Below are 24,451 nucleotides of genomic sequence, written 5' to 3' on the forward strand. Positions count from 1 at the left end.
TACTGCTCATTTCATCTGGCTGACATATTGTCTACAAATGGTAGCTTCTTCTTCAGAAGGAAATCTTTTCCAGCCAATAAGCCTTCCCGCCTTCTAGCCATCCATGCCCTGGCAGTGACACTCTGGCAGTTGGGCTAACTGAGTGGGGAGACTCCGACCTGACGTTACCTACCCATCCCACATTTTCAGTTTGTTTCCTCATCATCATTATACACAAGCAAGAGCAGCTCACCTAACTGGAATGGCTCCTGTTACCAATTATGGTTAGCCCTAAAGCGCACAACCAATACCACAGCTAGGAGTTCCTGTCGGGAAGAGATCTGTGCCAAAAGTAGTTGGTGCAGTTGGGCAGAAAACTGTCATGCCAACTGGGCCCACAGTGGTGCTCCCCCCACCAACACCTCCAGCTTTCTCTACCCTCTCCTTATCCCCACGCCTTTTCTGGAACAATGGGCCATTGCTTTCTAGTTATTCAATTTCCTTGGCTAAAACCCTTCTCACACATCTAATTCTGTATCTTCTGACACATTGGTGGATATGGAGCTCCCCTGAAAGAAATTCCTTGAACTAGTGCCATCTCAAGGGGGTCTCGAGATCCAAAAACTTGGGAGGAGAAACCCCCTATCTTCCTACATCTTTCCTTAAAGTCTGGTAAGGTTCATTCCTTGCAGCATGGAGAAAATGTCGCTGAGAAAAGATTATCACCAGAGTGTCTAAATAGGTGCAAAGTAATGGGAGCACTTTCAAAGAACCATTTAGTGCTCTTTTTTTTTTTTTTTTAACACATCATTATTTTTAAAAAGTGTATATTTAGTGGCCTCCTCTTCCATCTACTTGAAGGTTGCTCTGCAAGATATTAAATAATAGGTAATTTCTGAAATACAGTGAACTTTGATTACCCAACATTTATCTGGATCTTTTGAAAAAGTATAGTATGTTTTGATACAAAGTTATTTATGGAGAAATATGCAGAATAGAGATGACCATGTTACACACATTCAGCTCTTTATGATTATAAAAGAAATCTAGATGAGGGTGAACGGTTCTTTGGATAATTGATAACTGTTGAAGACATTCATAATTTCCCCTTGAAATAGTGCCTTTGGCACTTTGAACAGAGTGGACTCTCTGGTAATTTCCAGGAAATGCTTTCTGTTTCAGTGATAATTGATAAATTCAATTGCAGTAGAGCCAAAGATTTACTGTAACCTGGGGAAAAGAACACATTGGGATAAAAAGAGGCAACTCCCCTCAAAAGTAGTACAAATCACACAGCTCATGAACAAAGTTTCAAAAACACTAGTTTTAGGGCTTAAGATGATAATACAGTAAAAATGTGAGGATCAACCACAATGTATTATAGTAAGTGCCATTCAGTTTTTATTCTGACACCTTAAGAAGTTTAAAAAGTCAACTGGAACTAAATCTAGAGCCCATAAAGACACACCATCTGTCTATTGTTTCCGTCCTCACCTGGGACGCCCGGAATATACTTATTACATTATTTAAGGTAGGTGAGCTATTGTAACAATGCCAGCTATCAGAATTTTATGATTCATGGACTTCAACAATTACAGAAAAGAAAGCTACATTATTTCCAACCACAGAGCCAAAGAGATGGTGATGTCACATTCCTTTGCTACCGGCCCAGCAGGATCTTAAGGCAGGTAAGTGGGCACTGGGAACCCACTCCCACTCTTGGTACTAAAGACAATATCTATGAATCTGTAAAATTTAAGGCTTAGGAATTAGTTGAAAAATCTGGTGATGATGTCGCTCTCGTCTCCTCTTACAGGTTTACTGTTCAAGCCTGGGGGCACATGTACTTTGTGCTGTCTCCTATGCCAATCAGTATCAACAGCCTCGGGAAAGAAAATAAACTTCATTCTTATCACTAAGCCAAAGCTTGCCAAGTCTTGAGGAAAAAACCCTTCTTTCACGGGAGATGTAAAAAGGTAGTGAGGAAGATGTCACCTTTGTACTGTGCCCTCTGGAAACAACCCAGCATCCCTGGCCGACTTTCCCCTGGGAAGTGGTAGTTCTTGAGAGGATCCGTCAGAAATCTTAATAACACAAAGCAAGAAAATACCCTCCTAAATCAGACTGGGCAGTGTCCAAAGCTGGTGAGACCATCCCCTAGCCTGGCAGTTGGAAGCAGGGCAGGAGCGATGGTGAGGGTGGCTTTTCTAGGCTGCTTCCTCAGGAAAGCATTTTTCCCAGTCTCAGACCTGGGGATCTGCTCGCTCCATTTCTCTCATGCTACTTTTGTGGCTGCACATCAAACTGGAGACGGGGTTCCTGTGACTCCAGGTCTGGGGGAATGCACAGCAGTCATGGGTTTCTCCCCAAGAGCAGTACTGGGGGTTGGCTTGTCCAGGCCTGCAACTAGTGTGAGACCCAGCAGGGTGCTGGCATCCCTGGAGACCCAGCTAGCCTCGCTGCTTTCCCCAGGTACCCCCTTCAATCCCCAGCGCTAGAGTCAAAGTCCCAAACCTGGGTTCTGACTCAGCGGTACCAAACTTCTTTCTAGAGTGTGGCCGACGCATCATTTGAGTCAGAGCCATGTTAAGTAAGGCAAAGGGCGGGAAGTCCCCAGACGCCAGGCGGCCTGCTTCCTCCAGGCCAGGTTTTTGCACACATCATCCCAGAGAGGACCAGTCTGGTGGTTCCGCAGGATCTGGTTCTAGAGGGCTGGCCCAAGGCCGGGACAGAGTGGGCAGCTGGGTGCGCACTGCTACCAAAGCGCCCGGGACTGTAGAGTTGGTGCTGCGAGCCACACACTAGCCAGCCTGGAAACTGCACCTACTGTGTGTGTGTGGGGGGGGGCATACACCCCGCGGTGCAAGCTCCTCAAGTTATTATGCACAAACTTTCTGGAAATGACACCAAAGTGGAGAGAATTATGGTAAAGTGGAGAGAGGAGGCTGGGCTTGGGGAGGGGCGAGGGCGCAGGGCTCCGGCTTGGCTCGGGTGGGATGGACCCCTCCTCCCTGAGCCAGCTGCCAGAGGATGAGGTCATCAACCCCTCCCAGCCCCCATCCCCCAAATCTCTGGCGGTCCCGCTTTCTCTGCCCTCTAGGGCATGGCCACGACTAAGGGAGGGATGGTGACAGAAAAGTCAGAAGACAGAGGGATCGTCTTTAGCATCCTTTCCAGACCCGACCCTGCTAAAATGATGGAAAAATTCCCAGCTGGAGCCCTACTTTCAGGGATCTGTGCTTGGATCAAGAAAGTGGGAGGGAGGGGGCTTCGGGAAGAGACCACCGACTACAGGGAACCTGCCCTTACCAGACGCTCTCTGCGCCCTCACCGGCCCCGCAAATCCCTCCTGAAACTTTGCCACCTCCCCACCCGCTCGCCGATCATCGGCAGCCTCCAGTCTCTTTAATTCAAACGCTTCTCCAGCATGACTCGCGCGCCTACCTTGTACCTTGGCTCTCAAGGCCTGTCCTGCCCTGGGCTCCCGGATTTCCAGTGAGCGCAGTGAAAGCCGCGGGGTGGGCGCTGCGGCTCCTCCGGCTGCGCGCAGCCGGGCAGGTACCGGGCTATATAGCGCCACGCTGCTAGTGACTCAGTGAGTCTCGGGCTGCTTCTTGCACTTTTCAAAATAAGAGTCCAGCCGCCTGGCCTCCCTGCTGAGGCTGCCCCGGCCCAGACAAGGGGGCGTGGCCCTGGTTCTGGGAAGCAGCCCCCAGGTTAGGAGGGTTCCCGCCTCCTTCTCCTAACCTCGTCCCATCCCTTGCGTCTTTCTGGTGGCAAGCCTGTTCTTGGGGGAAAGCCAAGGTATAAATTGGGCTTTGCCGGAACTTTCAAGAATTGATAACGGGAAAGAATTTAACCTTTCTAAGCCAATAGAGATGTTGGCTGCAAGTTGTGGACGACCTCCCCCCCCACACACACCCAGTTTTTAATTCTGTTTTTCTTTTACAGATTAGAAAGAGATGTCCAATACAACCCCAGGGCATTGTAGGAGAAAGGAATGAAAGCTCCCAGAGAAAACAGTCACAAAGGAATAAAACTGCAGTGCTGGGGGTGGAGCAGGGGCAAGGCCACCCCCTGGGGGCGGATTTGCAGGTAGGTGCAAAAGAATTGTGCAACATTTAAATTGAAAAGTACACATCATCCCAGTGTTTCTTTTCTAAAGAAGAAAAGGATACTTTCTTGATTTCCATTAATTACTTTCCTCTCCTTTGTGTATCAATGAATAACCAAATTCCGGAGTCGGTGAGGTAAGAAGTGTCTTGCACTCGTCTTTAGCAACATCCTAGGAACAAAGTCCCTATCCTTCCATCCTGTGTTCTTCTCCCCTCATCCTCCAAACTACTGGAGGACCTAGGTACTTGTTTTAAACTTCTACACAGGACTCTCAGTTAGAAGTGTTTTAAAGGAGGAAATGGACTCAAGAATTCCAGAATTGATTTCCTATGCCAGAATTGTGACAGATTGTGGGCTTAGCCATATAAATCCTTTCACCACCTCTGCTAGGTACACCCTGGTTCTCTGTACAATCCTCTAGAAGCTGGGCTAGCATACACATCAGTTACTTATGCAGTGTTTCTCCTGTGGGAGTGTGTGCTCCTAACCACTAGGACCAAAGCTTTTATACAATAAGGTATCAAAGAAATGAAATAAAATGGAATAAATGAATGAATGAAAATACCTAACGTTTCTTGAACCCCTAAGAGTCCCACTGTGGGCCCTGCTAAACCATTAGGAACCAGAGCAGAGGCAAGGAGGCATGGCTAGGGCTCAGGCTTCGATGAAGTGGCCACCAAGAAATATAATAAATGCCAACTAGATTTCAATAGCCAGAAGGTCACTAGTTTAAATGGTCTAGTAATTTTATTTGTACTTTCTTCTTTGACACCTACAATATGGCTTCTAGGTTCACAGCCTTAAACCAGATACTTTCTTTCTCTCTCACTTTCTCCCTGCCCCAGACAAATCTCTTTATTGATTTTTAAATGAAAAATGATGTCTGTAAAATATTCAAGCAATAAACCCCAAATGAATGTTGCTCTGTAATTTTACTCCCAAAGATAAACACTGTTAACTGCGTAGAATATACATTTCCAGACTTTTGTATGTATATTTAAACACAGTTTTAAAACCTAGATTAGATCATCGTTTACATATGATTCTGTAACCTATTTTTTAAAACCTAACAATAGACTGTAGTCATCTTTTAAGGCCTGAGACAAAGCATTGCCATCATCAATTTCAGAGAAGGTGATGGGCCAATATCTCTGTGGACCTGGGGAAAATATTTTGCAAAGTAGAAAATGCAGCCTTTCACTATTTGACTTCGCCTTTCTTTGAATTTGTAGTTTGCTGATTCCCATGTCAAATGGTCATTAGAGGCAGCAGCAATGACATCACTTGGCCCTCACAGGGTTTTCTCACAGGCCACAGTGTGACACCAGCTAAAGAGCTCTCAAGTGAGAGTGAGAATCTAGGACCTGTATCCTGAACTATAGAACTCTGAAGCTTTCTAATTTCCGCAATAATGGTTCATCTGATGCATTTTAAAATTATAGCTTCTAAATGTGATATGGGCAGCCGTAGGAGGAGTGCAATAGACTAGGAGAGTTGATTAAGCCAGAAAACATACCCACTTCCTTGACTCTCAGGTGGCAGCAGAAGGATGACCCATTTCATCTGCCATCACTGCCTTATTCTTACTACAGGTGCCCACAAAGAAGCATTCCTATGGACCACACCTCAGTTTTCAGTGCTGAAATCCAAAAGCAATTAAGGCAGTGATGGGAAACACTGGATGTTTTAATGTTTTCAGCTTGAAAGGTTTTCTGTATGAAGTGTGGGAGGTGTGGGTGCATCACAGCCATCACCTTGGATAAGTCCCAGAATTCCTGAAACTAGTCTCAGTAGAAGCTCCAAAGAGAATTTCTGCTAAATTTGAAAAAGAATATCCCCTTCTCTGCACAGAGAAGATTCTGTTTCACAACCTTCCCTTTGCATTTTTTCTCTCATTCTCCCTTGGTTAAAATTTAAGAGTTCCATGTTTTTAAGGTAAGATGAAAGGGGCAGAGAACCATGTACAATGGACCTTTATTTCCCCACAGCTGCCTTCGAGGGGTCCGTCTGGCCTCAATGGAGGCATTTGGCGGAGGGGCTGCTTTAGGACTTGCAGCACAAGCTTCATTTTCAGTCCTCCCTGGCTCAGAGATCTATGGCTTCAAATATGCAAATTTAATTTGGGATCGTTTTGTTCAATTTTCCAATCACTTCTGAAGAAGTTAGGATGGGTGAAAGTAATCCTTTGATTCATTCCTTCATTCTCCTTTTCATATTCGCCTCACAAATGACTAAACTAAAAGAACAAAAGAGAACTAAAAACAAAGGCATTTGTTGGATAAAGAAAATCTTGACAGTGAAGCTAAATCATAGACACACACACACACACACACACACACACACACACACACACACATAACCTGCCAACAGGTATGTATACATGGTAAGAATTGTATTGCACCATCATTTACCAACATCTAAAAGCTCTGCTGCCAAGTATTATTTAGCATCCATTTCAAAAATTCTCAGCTTAGATAATAATGTTTTATAAGATTGATACTATTAACATATCAAGTAAATGCCTTCTGACTAATATCTGTTAGAAAAATGGCTACCACAAATCTGCATTGTATAATCAGGCTTTTCTGACATAAAAATGAAAGCCAAAAATCTGTATTTTCATTCCTTTTATTTAGATGTAGCAGCAAAAGAATGTTACTATGTCCGCAGACTTTTGCTAAAAATGATGTTTTACTGACAGTTACCAAAACTTGCAATTTTTATGGATTTTGGCATCCAATCCTTAATAAGAAGACCTCCCTGTGTATTTCTTCAGCATCAACAATGCTGTGTAAAAAAGACACTCTGAGGTCAATTCTGATATCAGTGATCTACTTCCAGTTACTTCTACTGCTTTGCTATTAATTCTTAAAAGCTTGTTGACTCACTCTGCTGTATTTTTAAAACGTACAAAATCTTGGCTGAGTGGTCCTTATAGAGACAACCTTTGCAAGGACTCTCAACCACAATTGGTAAGAACTAAACCAAGAAAATAATAGCTTAATTACAGATTTTACCTGATATTGGTTCCAAATAATGTTGTTTTTAGGAAAATACTTCTGAGAATAGAATGCTTAAGATCAGCTTATATTCCATTTGTTCAAAAAATAAGCCCCTAAAATATTTTAACCCAGTTTGAATTTGGACTCCGTAATTGTCACATTTTATGTGAATAATGTTTATTCTTATATTAACATCTACTAATTATTTTAACAAAAGTAAGAATCTCTAATGAAATAAACGTGGGTCTTCCAAAGAGGCTAAGCCTTGTGTACTATTTGATCATGAATCCAGGTTGCTGGGGGAGGAGGCAAAAGGCAAACCTCCAAGGACAACTCATGCTTGTAGCACAAAAACAAATTAATGTATTTCATTGGCCAAGATAACTTTCTGGCTCTTTGTTTGGGTACATAACTTTTTATTAAGATTAAAGAGAAAAGATAAGAGAAAAAAATTGGGCTTGTTTGTATGTAGATGTGACTGGACCCCAGTGGACATAAAATACTATGTCAGAGGGAACATTGTGGTTGTGGAATGTAAGATCGTGAACTGGTAAATGAAAGAGCAGGCTGAGTTTGTGAAAGCAAAGTAAACCTTGACTTCCAAAATGACCCAAGGGAACTCACAAAATCAGAGCGAGGATGGGCCTGAAGAGAGAGATTATCTAGTGGAGGGGTGTTCTGAAAAGAACTTGAGCCTTGGAGTTGGACAGTGCAGGATCAATCACAGGTTGTTTCCATGACCTTGAACTAGTTGAGGTAAAGGCATTGACCCTGGACTGCTGCTGAGAAGATGCCTTGAACTATGTGTGTGTGTGTGTGTGTGTGTGTGTGTGTGTGTGTGTTGGTGTCGGGGTTCTTCCTTCTTTTAATTTCAGAAGTTTTTTTTTTTTTGCAGTATCCAGGCTTGAACTCAGGGCCTTATAGTTTCTAAGCAAGTGTTTTACTTTTCCAGCCATGCCCCCAGTCCTAGGACATTTAAAAGACAAGGATAACAACAGCAAACCAGACTATTTGGTTAGGAAGAGTAAAGAATAATAATCTGAATTTCACTTGAGCTGCTACTAGGTCATCACGTTCCGTGCATTCAGCCATTCTACCTGACCATACAAACCATGAGAAGGCTTTGCTGTTATCATGTTCCTTACATGGAGGAGGAAAGTGAGAATAGAGAGGTCATAGAACTGACCCAAAATACACAGCAGGCAAGTAGAGGAACTGTTGATGTCAATCTTCAACTCTAAGGCCCAAACTTCAAGGAATATAAAATTAAAGTGAAAAACATATTTATAGAAATCCACTAACTATCCATGTATACTCAGATCTCTGTTAGTAAATCGGTAATTTATGATTGCAAAGTTTGATTGTGAACACTAGTGTCTACTTAACATGAAACAGTTCAGGCACCTTCTAAGCATGTCCTGCTCGGTCCATAGAAGGATCTGACGCATTACTGAGTATCTGTGTCCAAATCAAATGCGTTATGCTGGTTTTGATGGGATCTTCCACAGATTCCATGTGGATTACTGGAGAGGCAGAGTTAAAAGTAGAAATTTGCCTTTTTATGTAATTCTTGAGTAAGTGGTAAAATACTATAATCACATGACGGTTTAGTTCAAGTTTATTCTACATAAGAAAAGCCATAAGCTGTGTCTCATAAATGTGGTGATTGATAATAGACAAATAGGCAATAATGAAGTTAGAAATACCCGTTTTTGTTAACCTAGAAGGTAACACCCACGCACAGGAAATCAATGTGAGTCAATGCCCTGTATAGCTATCCTTATCTCAACCAGCAAAACCCCTTGTTCCTTCCTATTATTGCTTATACTCTCTCTACAACAAAATTAGAGATAAGGCCAAAATAGTTTCTGCGGGGTATTGAGGGGGGGAGCGGGAGGGGGTGGAGTGGGTGGTAAGGGAGGGGGTGGGGGCAGGGGGGAGAAAAAAAAGAAAAAAAAAAATCCCAATGGCAGTTCATGAAGTTATGGGTGAGAAAATGCATAACTTTCTCATTTGATATCATAATCCAATTACTTCTGGTGATACTGTAATAAGGAATTTTATGTTTTGTCACAGACATCCATTTGGGTACCTAGAAATACCCAGTTTGGCTATTATTTCATTGCAAGTCCCAGAAATACAGGAAGTAAAACTGCCACAGTAATGGAGTTGCCATGGGTGTTGTAGCACCTTTCTTTAGAATGAAGAAAATGCAGAAAAAACCATAGACACCTTTAGGCCACATGTAGGGGACATGTTCTTGGGAAAGATGGAATCAGTCTGTTTCTCTGGCTTGGATAAATCTGTCATCTCTGCAACTTGCTACGGTTTGAATGTGCACACAGTGCAACAGGGTTGTGAGGTGGGGCATCATGAGAGGTGATCAAACCATAAGGAAAGAGTGACAGTTTATTGCTGTTACTGTACTAGGAGCAGCTTACTTATCATGGCAGTAGAGTCCTGATAAAAGCATTACTGTCTCTCTCTCTCTCTCACATACACACATAGAAGCATACATGATCTCTTGCCCTTCTGCCTTCCACCATGATGACTCAGCAAGAAGGCCCTCATAGGATGGAGGGGTTTGGACTTCTTAGCCTCTAGAACAGCGAGAAATAAATTTTTCTTTATAAATGACCCAATTTGTGGTATTCTGGTACAACAACACAAAACAAATGAAATACCTTGCCTCTACCAAACCCTTCACATCCAAAACTTGAGTATCCATTCTCTTAATCAATAAGCCAATTTTTTGTGTCAAATTAGCAGGATCATGCAATCAGAAACATTTTCTTTTTCTTATTAGGGAAATACATAGTGATTTGGTTGAACACTGCAATAAAAGGTATTGTAGCAAAGGTGTCCAACTATAAAGAGAATGTTGAGTCTGTTTTACAGTCTATGCCTTTAACGAAATAAAATGTACAATTCTAGTCTCCAAAGCAGAAATGGAATGAGAAATAAGAGAGAATAAGGGAACTCAAATATTCCAATTAAATTTTCTTAAAATAAAAATTTATTTAATGCATTTTAAATTTGAAAATTTCCTAAATGTAGTTGCTAAGATCCAAATATTTGGCAACACTAGCAATTAGAGCAATGAATTTATTTGATATGTAGTTTATATGACTGAAAAATAAAGCAATCAACTTAATAGTACTGTTACTGCCTGTTCACTAAGTGATTTATATTAGGTCATTGTTGATACAATGAAGTACTAGATTTCAAGAAAAGAAAATCAAGAATCTTACCTAATATTTCCATTAACAGTTTTATTCATTGTTGTAAAAAATTAAGGTCATTATTCACTTATCAGTATATCATACCTGTCTGCTTTTATACCTATAGTGTTGGGTGATTTTGAGATAATTTTGTCAGTTTATGGGATTCTGTCATGAGATTCTTCAAATTAAAATTTGGCTCAATATGCTATGTTCAAAGAAGCTGATGGCCTATAAATATTTCCACGTGACTCTTTATTTTATAATATGTACTGGATTTTAATGAAATGTGGCTCATGAATAGAGTTCAGACAGAAGACTGCATGGAAGAAAACTGGAGTTTAGAACACCATTTTAAAAAGATGTCATTTCTGTAAGGGCAAAATATTTCTGCTGGGTATTGAGGGGGTGGGGAGGAGAGGGAGGGGGTGGAGTGGGTGGTAAGGGAGGGGGTAGAGGCAGAGGGGAGAAATGACCCAAGCCTTGTATGCACATATGAATAATAAAAGAAAAAAAAAGAGATGTCATTTCTGAACAGAGTTAACGAAGTAAGATTTGGAAAATAAAGTTTTCAATGCAAGAAAAAATAAATGACAATGATAGACTAAATTCAGTCTTGCCTCTTTAAAAGCTCTCTACAAATTTTTAAGCTCATTATTATTATTGCCTTAATATTTGCAAAAGGCCTCATTAGAGGTCAATTTATTGGCACTGAGCATATGTGTGTTTTAGCCCTCATTGCTGTGAGTTCATTAGCTTATAGGTGGTGACATAATTATCCCAACTTTATTGTGGGTGGCACAAGTAGAAACTTGACATAACTTTGGTGTTTTGGCTCCCTTGTTTCTTTGTCTTCTACGTGACTTTTAACAAAACTTTATAATACAGAAATGAAAAAAACTGGTGTGATCACAATTATCCTTTCAATTTGTCTTCACTTAAAAGAATACAGGCAGACTTTTAGCAACCTAGAAGAATTAAGTTTGGACGTGGTCGCCTGCCTCAGAGGTCTTATGTGAACAGCCTGAGGAGATCATAGGGGCTAGGTGCTACTGGCCAAGTGGTGTTACTTGAGAAAGAGAGCGCTGATCCTTGAGCTCAGAGAAAAGCATGAGGAAGAAGAAGAAGAAAGAAGTTAAGGGGGGAGGGGAGTGTTAAGAATGTTCTTGTTACAACAGAGGTAAAAACAGACAAGGGCAGTTGTGATTTTATGAGGTACCTCTGTCAATCACCTCAGGCAGAGCCACTTCACCAATTAGACGCAGTATGCTCAGTGCCAGAGCCCACTACACTTGTGGCAAACCACAAAACATTTCAAAATTATTATTATTTTTTTTTTGTGGTGCTGGGTCTTGAACTCAGGGCCTACACCTTGAGCCATTCCACCAGCCCTATTTTTGTGAAGGGTTTTTCAAGATAGGGTCTTGCGAACGGCTTTGAACTGAGATCCTCCTGATCTTTGCCTCAACAGTAGCTAAGATTACAGGTGTGAGCCACTGGTACCTGGCTTAAAATTATTTTTAAGCTCAAAAGAAAAAATGAATATAAATAAATATAACAATAATGACTATAACACAAACAAATCCAGTCTGGATTATATTTATCTTCATATTAATATAACTAGATGTTATAATTCTAATTTTTTTTAACAGAGAAAGGGGCCACAAAGACAAAAGTGCCTAAGGCCCATGAATGCAATAATGGAGCCCTAATCTTAGGTATCTAATGCTTGTGTGGACCTTTGACACTTTCCTTTCATTAGGAATAAAGAGAAGTCATGCCATACCATCCATTCTCTATTCATGCTTGTATTCTATGTGAACCTAAATCAGTAGGTGTCTCATGCCTTTAAAAGAAGAAAACATGGTTTTGTATTCTCAGGCTCTTTATAATCTAAGTAAGGAGACAAAATCAGCTGTTAACAACAGGTGCTTTGCAGTTGTTCATTCATTTAGACATTTCTTTTATGAGTTAATTACTCATAACTCCCTTGTGAACAATCTGCACATCTGGGAAAATAAAACTGCCCACAGAAAGTGAAGTGCTGGAGCAGAGGTGAAACACAATGGCTAATTCATTTGGATAACCATAAAAGGGTTAGCAAAAATCCCTGAAACACTTAGAAGTTGGACTTCACGTTTTAAGAGTGAGTTAGTGACAGGTTGAAGGCTGCAGCATCGGAATGTATGATTCCAGGTCAGCCTTCAGTTCCAGCTCCTTCCCTGTGTCATTCATCCACTCTCATTTACACAACCACCACTGCCAGAGCTTGCTGTGGGTGCAGGAGCATTTAAACCTCTTCTGCAAAAGGTGCTACTTTTTACTTGGTAAGATTTCCTCTTCAGTTTCAACTTGTTTGTTGTAAAACAAACAAACAAACAAATACTGCTATCAAACCAAACCAAATCAAACTGCTATTTGGTAAAAATAATTCCTAAGCTTGATTCATAACTATCTCTTCCTTACTCAGATTTTAAATATAAACAAAAGATTTCATTATGTTCGAGTCCTTTTAAAAATGAGGTGTTGAGGCAAAAGTCTGTCAGTCAGTATCTCCTCATCCATGCAGTGGAAGGGTTCGCCACGAGGGCTAAAATTCTCTCCATTTAGATGGTACTAGGCTTCGGCCAGTTTACCCTCACCTGGTATGAGATTTCTATAGCAATTCTTCAAAATGGGCATTGAAGTATTACACACAGCAGTGGACTTCAACAACAATCCACGGAGAGATGAGGAAAAGTACTAAAGTACTAAAGTACTTCTACTGAAGTAATGTGATTTCACTTTATCTTTTAAATTTATATACACATATATAATGTACACATAAAAATATTTTACCAAAGGGGATGAGTGATCAAAGCTCCTCAAATCCATGGTTGTAAGGTAAAATAAAAGGGGTAAAGAACAAAGATGTAATCAACTCAATTCACCTGATACTATATGGTGGAAGACTTAGAACTTTTACTTCTAGTACTATTTGGTTCATGGCCCTATAGCTCCTTTTGTTTTTTTGACAGGGTCTCTCTATGTAACCCAGGCTGGTCTTGAACTCACAATCCTCCTGCCTCAACCTCCCAAGTCCTGAAATTATAGGTGTGTATCGCCATTCTTGGCAAACATATAGCTTCAAAAATACAATTTAAATTTAACTTGGCATGAAGACATTCAGCTGTTCTACTCGTTTGGGGAGAGAAGTAGCTATATAATAGGTTAAGGTACTCCTTCAAATCATTCCTTTATGTGGATATTCAATAGCCCAGGCCAGTGGGAGACCTGTGAAAGCCACACTAGAGGCTAAGAGCTTGGATGTTATCCCCATTCTCTAAGTTAGAGTCCATCATTACTGGAAGAAATTTATATCTTTTATAAAAAGGTATATATGGAGCTTGGATGCCTCTTGATATGACAGGACTCATATATAATTCCCAAAATATAGAGACATTTGTTACTTAACTACTTTTACTGAGATTCTCATGAAATAAAAATAGTAGATTCCTTCACTGCTATTATATATCATATTTCAAAATTAATCTGCTTGTCCCCCAACTTTTATTTATGCAGGTACTTTTTGGAGTTGTCCTGTGATGATCAAATTGACAGATTACCACTTGGATACCTTGTTCTTGAAGTCTATTCTAGTTTCTCAATTACAGCAGAAATTCTTCCTGTTTTCAAGAGAAGTACCATCTATGTGGGGTACTTTATCTACTGAAGTAATGTGATTTCAGGCTAAGCTCTTTCACTTGCCAGGTGTAAGATATTGGGCAAGGTATTTAATGTCCCTGCATCTCAGTTTCATCCTCTGGTAAAATGGTAACATCAACCTCGTGGGTTGATACAAGGATTCAGTGGGACATTGGAAAGCACTTAGCACAGCACAACATGGTGTTAGTGCCAGTAAGTTTACCAAATCCTGCTGTTATCACTGAGAGACACGAACACTGCCAATCAATGGGTCAATGTTCTAACTAACCGAGGGCAGCCAACTGTTAAAAGCATTACCTTGTCTAAATCAAGAATATGGACTGTCTAAAGCTCCTTCAAGTTCTTAGTTTCAAATGAGACCTAGTTAAGTGCTGTTTAGGTTCCCCACAGGAGGGGGGCAAGAAGGCAAGGGCAATAAGTAGAGCCCTGAGAGAAAAACATCCATTAGGGATTTAAATACTATATTCAACAAAGGAGTTGTCTCTGCCATTAACTCACTGTGGGATCTTGCATAATCCACCTCAAATCCAGGGTCTCTGCTTTCAAATCTGTACTGTAGGGGATTGGACAAGATTACATCTAACAAACATTCTGTAATTTCTAAACAGTTATTATAACTCATCTGAAGGAATTTCATAAAGATATATTGATTTCTTTGCTTCTCATCTGCTTCTTGACACCCATGCATGCAAATAATTTATGTATTCTTTTAAGTCTCAATTAATTTCCCATTGTAAGTGAAATCACACAAATGAGCTGATTTATGTAAAGTGCTTTTAGTCACTTGGAAGTCTTTATAGTTGTTTTCAATAGTAGAAGGATCACTTTAAAATTAAATAATTTTTTCATTTTAAGATTAAATGAACCAGTTTGGTGGTAGACCTGTCATTCCAGCACTCAGGAGTCTGAGGCAGGAAGATCATAACTTTGAGGCCATAGTAAGATTTATCTCAAAAAAAGAAAAAAAGACCAATTAAATAATAAACTATTCTGAGATTAGAATTCTGAGATCTCAATGTCAAGATTTGTTACCAAGGACCTTCAGCGCTTTGAGAAGGACAGAGATATTTCTCAAACAGTTCAGAGGCTCTGTATCTTTTCTTTTCTGAATTGAGGCCTAGCTGGTAAAGAGTTTTAACCCTGGGCTGATTCTGCAGCTCTCTGGCTACTTTACAGTATTCAGAGCTATATAGGAGGGACTCAGAAAAATGATCCCCAGTCTCCACTTTCATTTTTTTGTTACTGTTTTTCTCTCCAAAGAATTATAGCTAGCTTTGCTATTTTTGAATACATGCAGGTTAGTAAGTAAAGGACTTATAAATTGTGACATGTCACAATATCATTAGCTATACAAAGAGAACTTTGTGATTTCCATTTGCTGTGTAGATAAACTCTGCAGCCTTGGATCTTTCGTACTCTGGAAACTGCCTAACCTGTTAGCTTTTTCACTGTCTTAAAAAAAAATGTAATAGTCTTAGTTGCTATATAATATTCCATGAACTATACAAGAGAACTAACATTCTATGTTATTGGCTCCTAGATTTTTCTTTTGGAATTATAAGAACAAAAGTAACATTAAACATTTTCAGGCTTATACATTTTTTCTTCTGTTGAATTATTTACTCAGGCCAAACACTGGAAAGTATAATTTATGAGTTAGATATTATTCTCATAGTTCTTAACTATTGCTAAATTTTTAAAAATTGGGCCAATTTATGAAGTATTGCTAAGATGCAGTGGTCATTTAAAGTTGCTAATTTATGAGTATAGCATTATGTCTCTCTTTTTTTTTTATTCTTTTGTAGTGATTTGAGAGATCTCTTCAGAAGCCTGACATTTTCTTGAAGAGTGATAAGGGTGGCATAGTAGAGTTCATACTTAAATTTAAGGGAGCTGTAGTTCTGGAATCGGAGTGCTGTGCATTCTAAAGTCATCTAAATGTAGGGTCTGTCTTTGTGTGCTATGATCATCCCACTTTGCTGTCCAGTCAGCTGTCTTCTATTTACCATTAGGTAGTATTCACTAGTTTCCAATTCAAATGTGGGTGGTCCAATTGTGTTTCTGGCGTGGGAACAGAAGGGCAGATCTTTTCACTTGCCTCTCTTAAAGTTGCCAATAATTTACAGTCATTGAGGATGTAAAAAATTCTGACCTCGGATGAATACTCTGTATTTACTACTAGCAGTAGACATTAATAGGTTATGAGAAAAATAATTTGTCAGTACTGGTTTTGTGGCACAAAATAACACACACACACACACACACACACAAAATGATGTTTCTAATTATTTACTAGTTTGGAGAATTTGGAAGACAATACTAAGAAAATTAAAATATTAAATAATTTGCCTCTTTTGGAATCATCATTAGTAGCTATTAGATTAGACACTGTATCTAATGGGCAATTTAAAATAATTTGTTAAGGTAACAAATCTTCTTGAAAGATACACATAATTCATTGTTTAGGACATGTCTGAAAATGGGTTTCAGGATTTTGGGGGGACGGTTTGAAAACTTCCACTGTCTTCAGGTAAAAGTTCCATAAATTATACAATAATTATACAATGATACTTGTAACACTCAACTTGTCTTTTCTGCATTTAGTAAGAGAATGCTTATTATTTCAGCTGTTTCTAAATATCTCTGCAGACGCATGTCTACAACAGCCAACAGAAAGAGCTCAATTTAATTTGCATTTCTCACACTTGTTTTAAAGACCAGAGATACTTTCCTGTAGATCTGTGAGTAAAACAAAAATCCTTTGCCATTCTTTGCTTAGTTTTACTCTCCCCAATTGCCTTGAATCTCTGACACACTTCTATTCTGAAATACTTCAGTACTGACTTCCTTATTTGGTTGCTGGAACTGCTCTTTGTCTTGTTCAAACATTCTGCTAAGCTTGCAGCCTGCCTTCACCCCCGCCCCTGCCCACTGCTCCCCCCTTTCCACACACAGACACACAGGCACACACACACACACACACACACACACACACACACACACACACTCACACGAAGCTGGCTTCAACAGGTCACTCTGACTCAGCCTTCTGTGCAGTACACTAGCCAATCACTCACCACTTATGCCCATTTAAGGAGTACCTTTTGGAAATCATAAGGGACGAGGATTTTCAGCTGTTTGGAAAGATTGCTATGTAGCATATAGTTAGTTGAAGTTGCCACAAAGCACACATTTCACACAACTGCCCTCCTCATATGGCAGGGTATGTATTAAAAAAAAAAATCAAATAACAATAGCTTCCCTCCCCAACAAAACCAAACCAAACACACACACACACACACACACACACACACACACACACACACCCCAAACCAAACCAAAACAGAACTCCAGGCTGCTTAATTAATGGTTACATTATTCCTCAGTGTGCTGGCTTTTAAATTTGGCTGACAGTGTGATTTTGTTTGGTTTTCAACTCTCTGCAATGTGCAGCCCATGCAAATCAAATACTTTAAGAAAACATGTAACATAGGACTAAATGGATATGCCAGTAACACAAAGTAAAGCTCTGTGTTCCTAAGAACACGCATTTTCAATAAACGTCGCTCCCATTGCTCTCTGGAGTTGAAAACAGCCAGGCATTTGAAGTGCTGGAGGCTGGTTTCTGGTTTCTCTGCTCAGATGTGTATGGAAAAAGCTCAGCTCTCCGCATTCCCTATTTAAGAAAGAAGCTGCCATGGCCCCATCCAATAAAACAGACCAGTGTTTTCTTACATATAAACAACTGGGAAATTCCTCAGGCAAGTACATAGCCTTTTGGTTCTTGGAACAAAGTGGATGGTGGTATTTATTATGTCAAGTAAACACATCATCCACACTCCAAAGGGAAACCTGAAACAATAAGCTGAACAAAGCAGTTTTTAAGGTTTTAATTCTTCGGCAATTAGCTCTTGTCTAACTCTACTGAAAAATTAAGAATGAACTATTTTCCCAGAAGAAAGTACCCTTTACATGATTAAATATCCACAGTTTGTTCCCAGCACTTGCTTTGAAAGAAGAATCAGAGCTCATTATTAGAGGCAAGAAATATAAACACATAGGATATCCTATCGCTTAGTATTATTTCTCATTTCGCCACCCCCAAATGGTCTTCACCCTCCTTTGGCCACTGTGCTAATTATACAGCCTGAGTATTTGCCAGGTCTTGGGGCCAGATTCTGCAATCAGCTTTCATAGCTGCCAGTCTGATCTTTATAAGAAGCAAACAAAATTCTATAGAAAACACATTCTCTCCCTCCCTTACCAGTCAGTCAATTTGGATTATTTGTGTTCACCATGGTAACCATTGTGGAAATAGTGTTCAGCTTACGAAATTCCCCAAGTGCATTGTCCTCTTTTATTTAGGACAGTTTTAGACTGGCTTGGATGAATTCTTATTGGGGAAAAAGACTGAAATATTTTTTGGATAGAGGCAGGGCATAAATTACAAATTTACTTTCAATTATTTGCACTGGCTATAACCTCAACAAGTCTGGATGGGTCTTACAACATAGTTTGTGGGTTAGGTTGTAGAGAACATGGAAGTCGTGAATTTTTGCACATTATTATGTTTTATTTTATCATAGGATCACCAAGCAGTTCTGCTAGATGAAAATGATGATATTATATACCTGGAAGTATTTAAATGCAGTCATAAGTACTTGCCCATGAAAAACAAAATCTGTCAAAGCCCTCTTGAGTTTTTAAAATTAATGTTTATATTTGCTCATTCATCTTGTTTTGAGAAGAAGAGTGGCAATAGTAATAAGAGATTTAGAAGTCCTATATTTTATGGGAGAAAAAAATTAAATTTAGAAAATAATACTGTAAGTTGGGAAAGACTCACTGTTCACCTGGAGCCCAGTGTCCTGGGAAGCCTTACTGGAGAATGGCTGGCATCCAAAAACCAGTTCAAGTTTGGGCTGAGAAGGCTGTGTTCAGCTGCCATTTCTGACTCAATACAGGTGTGCCACTTTTGAGGAATTTGTTTCATCACACGAATCTTCCTTCCCACATTTATCAAATGCAGGCCTCATTTTAAATCAGAATTCCCACAGTGGTTGGAGTTCAGTATTCCAAACAGTCTTAACAGAAATTGTGTATTTGTTCAAGACAGGCCCTAGAGGCTGTTACTTAATGAATTTCCACCCTCATTATTCCTGCTTTGCTGCTAGACAAATATGGGCCAAAAACTGATAATCTGAAATTTGAGTTCTTTTTGGAAAAAACAAAAAAAGATTAGGAACAAGTAGATTTCAAATAATTTCCTCAAATCTAAACTAAAATTTTAGAATAAACAAAGTTACTGGTCCTTACATTTTTGTTTTATGGGCTTCACAATGATGATTGCCAAATTCAGCCAGAAATTTAGTGTGATTTAGATCCAGCCTTATTTGTTGTTACTTCATCCCACATTCTCTTATCTGAATTATTAGCTCATTTAAACTTTTTTTTCCCCTATGCCCATCCCTAAGCTTTCCCTGGGCCCAGGGTCACTGTGAGGGATGGCAAGAGGTTCCATAGTGAAGTAGAGCACAGAGATAGGGATGAGGGGGCAGGAGAGGAGAGAAGGTTTCTGATATCTACATTATTTGACTGAAAGGATGATTTGTCTTTGTGTGGGGAGGGGTAAAAATATTCTATACATCTAGTTTACCATTTAAGATATATCTGACTATATTACTGAACTTTTATTCTTGGTGGATTATAACTGCTTTGCTCTGAAGAGAAGATTCTGTTTTTATATTCCTCATAAAAAGTGTTGGGTATGATGTAATGCAAAGGGCACTAACCTGGAAGTAAGAAGACTGATTAAATTCTATGATCCCTGCAAAATCAATAATATTTTCTTCATATCATCCCCTCCTTAGCTTCTACAGGCTTGACTCTTTGCTTGGAGTTAGAAGTATTTTGAAAAAAAAAATGTGTTGCCTGGATTTTCAGACATGAGATAGGAAATAGATTCTACTTTATGATTTTTTTTGAAAGGATTACCTTTTCAAAAGAAGAGAAATCTAGACTTAAAGAGATGGAGGGATGGTGCCAAGCCTTTCTGCACTAATATTCTAACCATCTATTTGCCTTTCTGGAGGTCACTCACTACCAGGCCCAGCATTTTCTCATAGAGCCTGGTTTCTGGGTTGGTGAGTCTTTGTGGGAGTTGGGAATCCATACAATAGAGGAGGAAAGGAAGGAGGAGGAAAGGAAGAGGAAGAGGAGGATAAGGGAGAAGAGGACAAGGAGGAAGAGGAAGGGGAAGGAGGAAGGAGGAAGGAGCTGGGAACCAGTACAATTTTTAGGCCCCACTCTAATTTCCATGCCTCTTAGAAAATCTCTATTTTCTAATTTATACTCCAGATTATCATAGGGAAAGATAGAAAATGGCACCATATGCATTCCCACATTTGTTTCAAATGCAAAAAGAAACATGCACACACTTCATCATAAAACGTCAATAAATATAATTGAAAGCTGATTCCTCAAATTTGACTCAGAATACTCACTGAAGAAGGCCTAAATTAGAGTGAACATTCTCATAATGTCTTCACATTAAGTAGTCTTCACTACGATTAGGATGAGCTGCAGAAATATTCCGAAATGGGAAATCTTTGCAAATGAGCAAGCCGTAGAGAGCATGCAACAGAAATCACTGCCAAGCTCTCTGCTCCACAGGTGCTGTCCTCCTTGTCTATCCATGCAAATCAGCTCATTTGACAGATTCTGTGATGAATTATAAGGCATTTTTTTTGTGTACATAGTGCCCCAACAACGCAAGCTAAGCAATTAACTTTGTGAAGAGGCAAACAGAAATCAGAGATTTTTTTTAGCAAGTCTTAGATACCCATTATGAAATGGTCTACACTGACATATTTTTAGGAAGGTGAGGCTTGGACAATGAAGGTCTGGAGGAATGCTTGCTTGGCTATTAGTTGGTTCCAGGCCACAGCTCAAGGTTAGTTTTCTTGGAACCAAAGTCTAGTCTTTGTGTTATCAGTGAAATAGAATAAGAAGAATTCTACAAAGCCATTGCTGATCTGGAGTTCACCAGTCATCCTAATCACGCTCACCTCATGTTTCCCCAGCTTTTTTTTTTTTAAGTGTGGTGTTTTTTGAACTAGTTTGTTTTCTACATCATACTTAAACCTCTTGAAGTAGCTCTATGCAACCACCTTTCTTATCTAATTCAATAGCTCGTCAATAAGCAGCTTAGAGTAGGACTGCCATCTTTATCCAATAATTCTGTCCAGTTTTCATACTTCCACTTCACACCCCCATATGCGGAGGAGCACATATCCTTTCCCTCTTGAAGCTGTTGTAACAGTCATGTTTTCCTGTTTCTGTTTAATGCAACAAACATTTTTGAATACTTATTGGTTAAAAAATACTTCCCTGACCACTGACAGCAAAAAAGGGTAAAGATATTAATGTTTCCTTCCAAGTTGATATATACACAATTCCACTCCAAAATGGCTAAGTGCTACTGTAGAAGAAAAGAAATGGACTGAACACAAAACAGGTTCCATACAGTACTGGGAAAAGACCAAGAAGATCCCAAGGGCATTTTGGATGTCACGTTACTTTACTCATTAGCTTCACTTTTCTTAATAGCTGAACCACAAGTTCAGGAATTCTGTCTTTTGTAGTTGCTCACAATTTCCCCCCTAGTACAAAGTTGACTTCTTAAAATATTCACTGTACCTGGGCTTAGTGGTACAAGCCAGTAATCCCAGCATTTGGGAGGCTGAGGCAGGAGGATTGAGAGTTGGAGTCCAACCTAGACTACATAACAAGACTTTGAGTCCAAAAAAAGTCACTGTAGTTCTGTAGTAAATAAGGTTATCATCTTCCATTCTCCTTAAAATTTCCTCCCATCTTTCAACATCTATTCTAGCTAGAAGATCTTTGCCACTTGATCAGCAATCACTCACTTTTTTTGTCTTTATTCTCTGACTTTGGAGGGGAAGTGGTTCTGATCCTGTGAAATACTATCCATGCTCCAACTTCACGGTACCATCCAGATTTAGACCTTTGCTTCTTGAGTTTTCAGTCCTCAAATCTCCTTTTCTTGTCAATTAGCATTTCACACGTTTCTCTTATTCTAAGATCATCTTCAATGACCTTCCATGACCCTTAAGCCATCACTTTTTCTCTTTAATCACTGAATATTTTTAAAGCAAAGTCTATACATTTACTGTCTTCACATTCTCCTCTCCTATTATTTTCTTGACCTCTTACAGCTTTGCTTCTTCCTCTTGCATAATTTCAAAAACGACCTGAAAATATCTTCAGTGGTCTCCAAAGCCTCAAATTCAATCGCTGTTTCTTAGCATCACCATCTTAAGTATGAACCCTGCCTTCCTCTGCATCTGACCTTCATTGTTTGCTGGAACACTGTTTTTCTTGCCTTCTTTCTACTTCTAAACCACTCCTTCCTAGTTTTGTTCAATGACTAGATTTACCACCGTGTGTGATCCTTAAATAAAGGCATTTCTCCAGTGTCTGCATTGAGTCTTCCTTTCTTCTTATTCTAAAGACTGTCCCTGGACTATCTTTCTCACCTTATGTCTTTTTTTTTTTTTTTTTGTGGTACTCAGGGCCTCACGCTTGCTAGGCAGGTGCTCTATCACTTGAGCCACTCCACCAGCCCTCACCTTATGGTTTTAATCTTTCTATGTAGGTGGATGACTAAAACATGTCTTTAGTCTTAACCTCTTTTCTGAGTTCAGAAAAATTTTCCAGTCACCTATTAGGTCCACTTGGATGCCTATCAGCACCTTGAATGCTTAAAAGTGTCCCAATCTTGTGATTTCTTTCAACTTCTGGCAGAACAAACAAATTCTAGAAGAAGGCACATTTATTACAGGCCTCTAGGAATACTCACATTTTCCAAGGAATACCAATGGCTTACAGTAAAATAAATAAATAAAACAAACAAAATTACTAACATAGAAATAAGGCACCATGAGCAAGAACCAGCAGAAATAAAATAAAGGTACAGACCTACAAAACTTCCATTATTGGACTTATTAGACTGCTTAAAGAAAGGAGACAATGTTTTTGTCTCACTTCCTGGGTCAAATGGTTTTTAGATGCACACTATTACTAATGCTTAAAATCCTTAGCTCATATGCTTATGCTAAACTCATGTAGCTATGCTTCTTCTTATGTATCGATTGGCTCAATTTTCAGCACCTAGCTCAAAATCTACCTCTTTCATGATGTTTTCTTAGACATCTCAGAATAAATTAACATACTTTCCTCTTATATTCTCGTGGTCTTACTGTGGCAGATAGTAGGTGCAACATATGAAAGGTTTGAGATATGTTCTGTTTTTGTTACTAGTCTGTGAGCCCTCAAAACTCTAGTGCTTCTCTTTTTTCAATGCTTGGTGAATTAGACTCAAATGAATATAAGGCACCTTGCTAAATAATTGCTCATAGCTCTCAAATACTTAACTCCACAAAGCAAAATTCTGGTATTTCCAGTATTTTATTGGCTCAAATCTCTTTATAGAGAGAGGTTTTATAACTCTCAGAATCCTCACTGCTCCTTACAAGCTCCATGCTCATTTTTATTTCTTAACTTTTACTTATGGTGTTTCCCCACCTCAAAATCTCTTCCTCATTCTTCTGCTCACCATAAAGTCATTTATTTGTTTTGTTTCTGGAGCCACAGGCACTGTACTTCTATTTAAATATTGAGGTTAGGCAAGATGGCATAAGCTCCTTGGCCACCAGTGCCCAGCAAGGCTTTAGGCACATGTTTGTCACTTAGGATCTTAGGATTTTTTTTTTTTTTTTTTGTGGGACTAGGGTTTGAACTCAGGCCTTCATGTCTGCAAAGCAGACGTCTACCTCTTGACCTTCAGTCACTTACCATGCATTTGAAGAAGTAAAACCATATGTATACATGTATGTATTTGTGTACATACATTTGTATACATTCACACACACACACACACATTTTGTCAACCTACACAGGCTGTGAGCTCTGAGATGTTTTACTTTTTAAAGTGTTATTCAAATCTAATTGTTGCTTGATGCAAAATAATCCATGTTAAATGACCAATTCTCCCTGTTGGAAGAAGACCAACCACATAAAATTTTTATTCAATTAGGAGCAAAAAATAGTGAATGAATAATATACTTGATTGTGTTAAAAATGGCTGGAGATTGAATCTCAAAGGAGCACACAGTTAACATTTATTGACTATCTCCTCTGTTGTGCTGGACATAGGGCCAGATGCAAGGGACATAAATGTAATAAATGGGCTGAAATAGCAGCCTGAATGGATTTCACATTCTAGGGAAGCAGAGCTAAACCGTGACCTGACGTTATGAGAGGCTAAATGCTATAACATACCAGAATGTAAAAGTTAAACCAAAACAATTGCTTGTGTAACAGGGAAAAGGAGAGGTTTCCCAGTTC

At 39.4% G+C, this 24,451-nt stretch overlaps 1 protein-coding gene across 10 annotated transcripts in view; it reads right to left on the bottom strand.

Annotated features, from left to right (window-relative positions):
- Palld (palladin, cytoskeletal associated protein) overlaps positions 1 to 24,451 on the bottom strand; it is a 383,132-nt gene that overhangs the window by 78,864 nt on the left and 279,817 nt on the right. Inside the window, exon 1 of one of the 10 annotated variants that reach the window (XM_074055021.1) lies at positions 3,431 to 3,611. The exons of 8 other annotated variants lie outside the window; for them this stretch is intronic. The gene's annotated coding sequence lies outside the window, so the exon portion shown is untranslated. Of the gene's footprint in view, positions 1 to 3,423; positions 3,612 to 24,451 lie in introns of those variants that run through there. One more of the 10 variants, XM_074055020.1, reaches the window with a different exon arrangement.

The sequence above is a fragment of the Castor canadensis genome, chromosome 14, assembly GCF_047511655.1.
Source record: "Castor canadensis chromosome 14, mCasCan1.hap1v2, whole genome shotgun sequence".
NCBI lineage: Eukaryota > Metazoa > Chordata > Mammalia > Rodentia > Castoridae > Castor > Castor canadensis.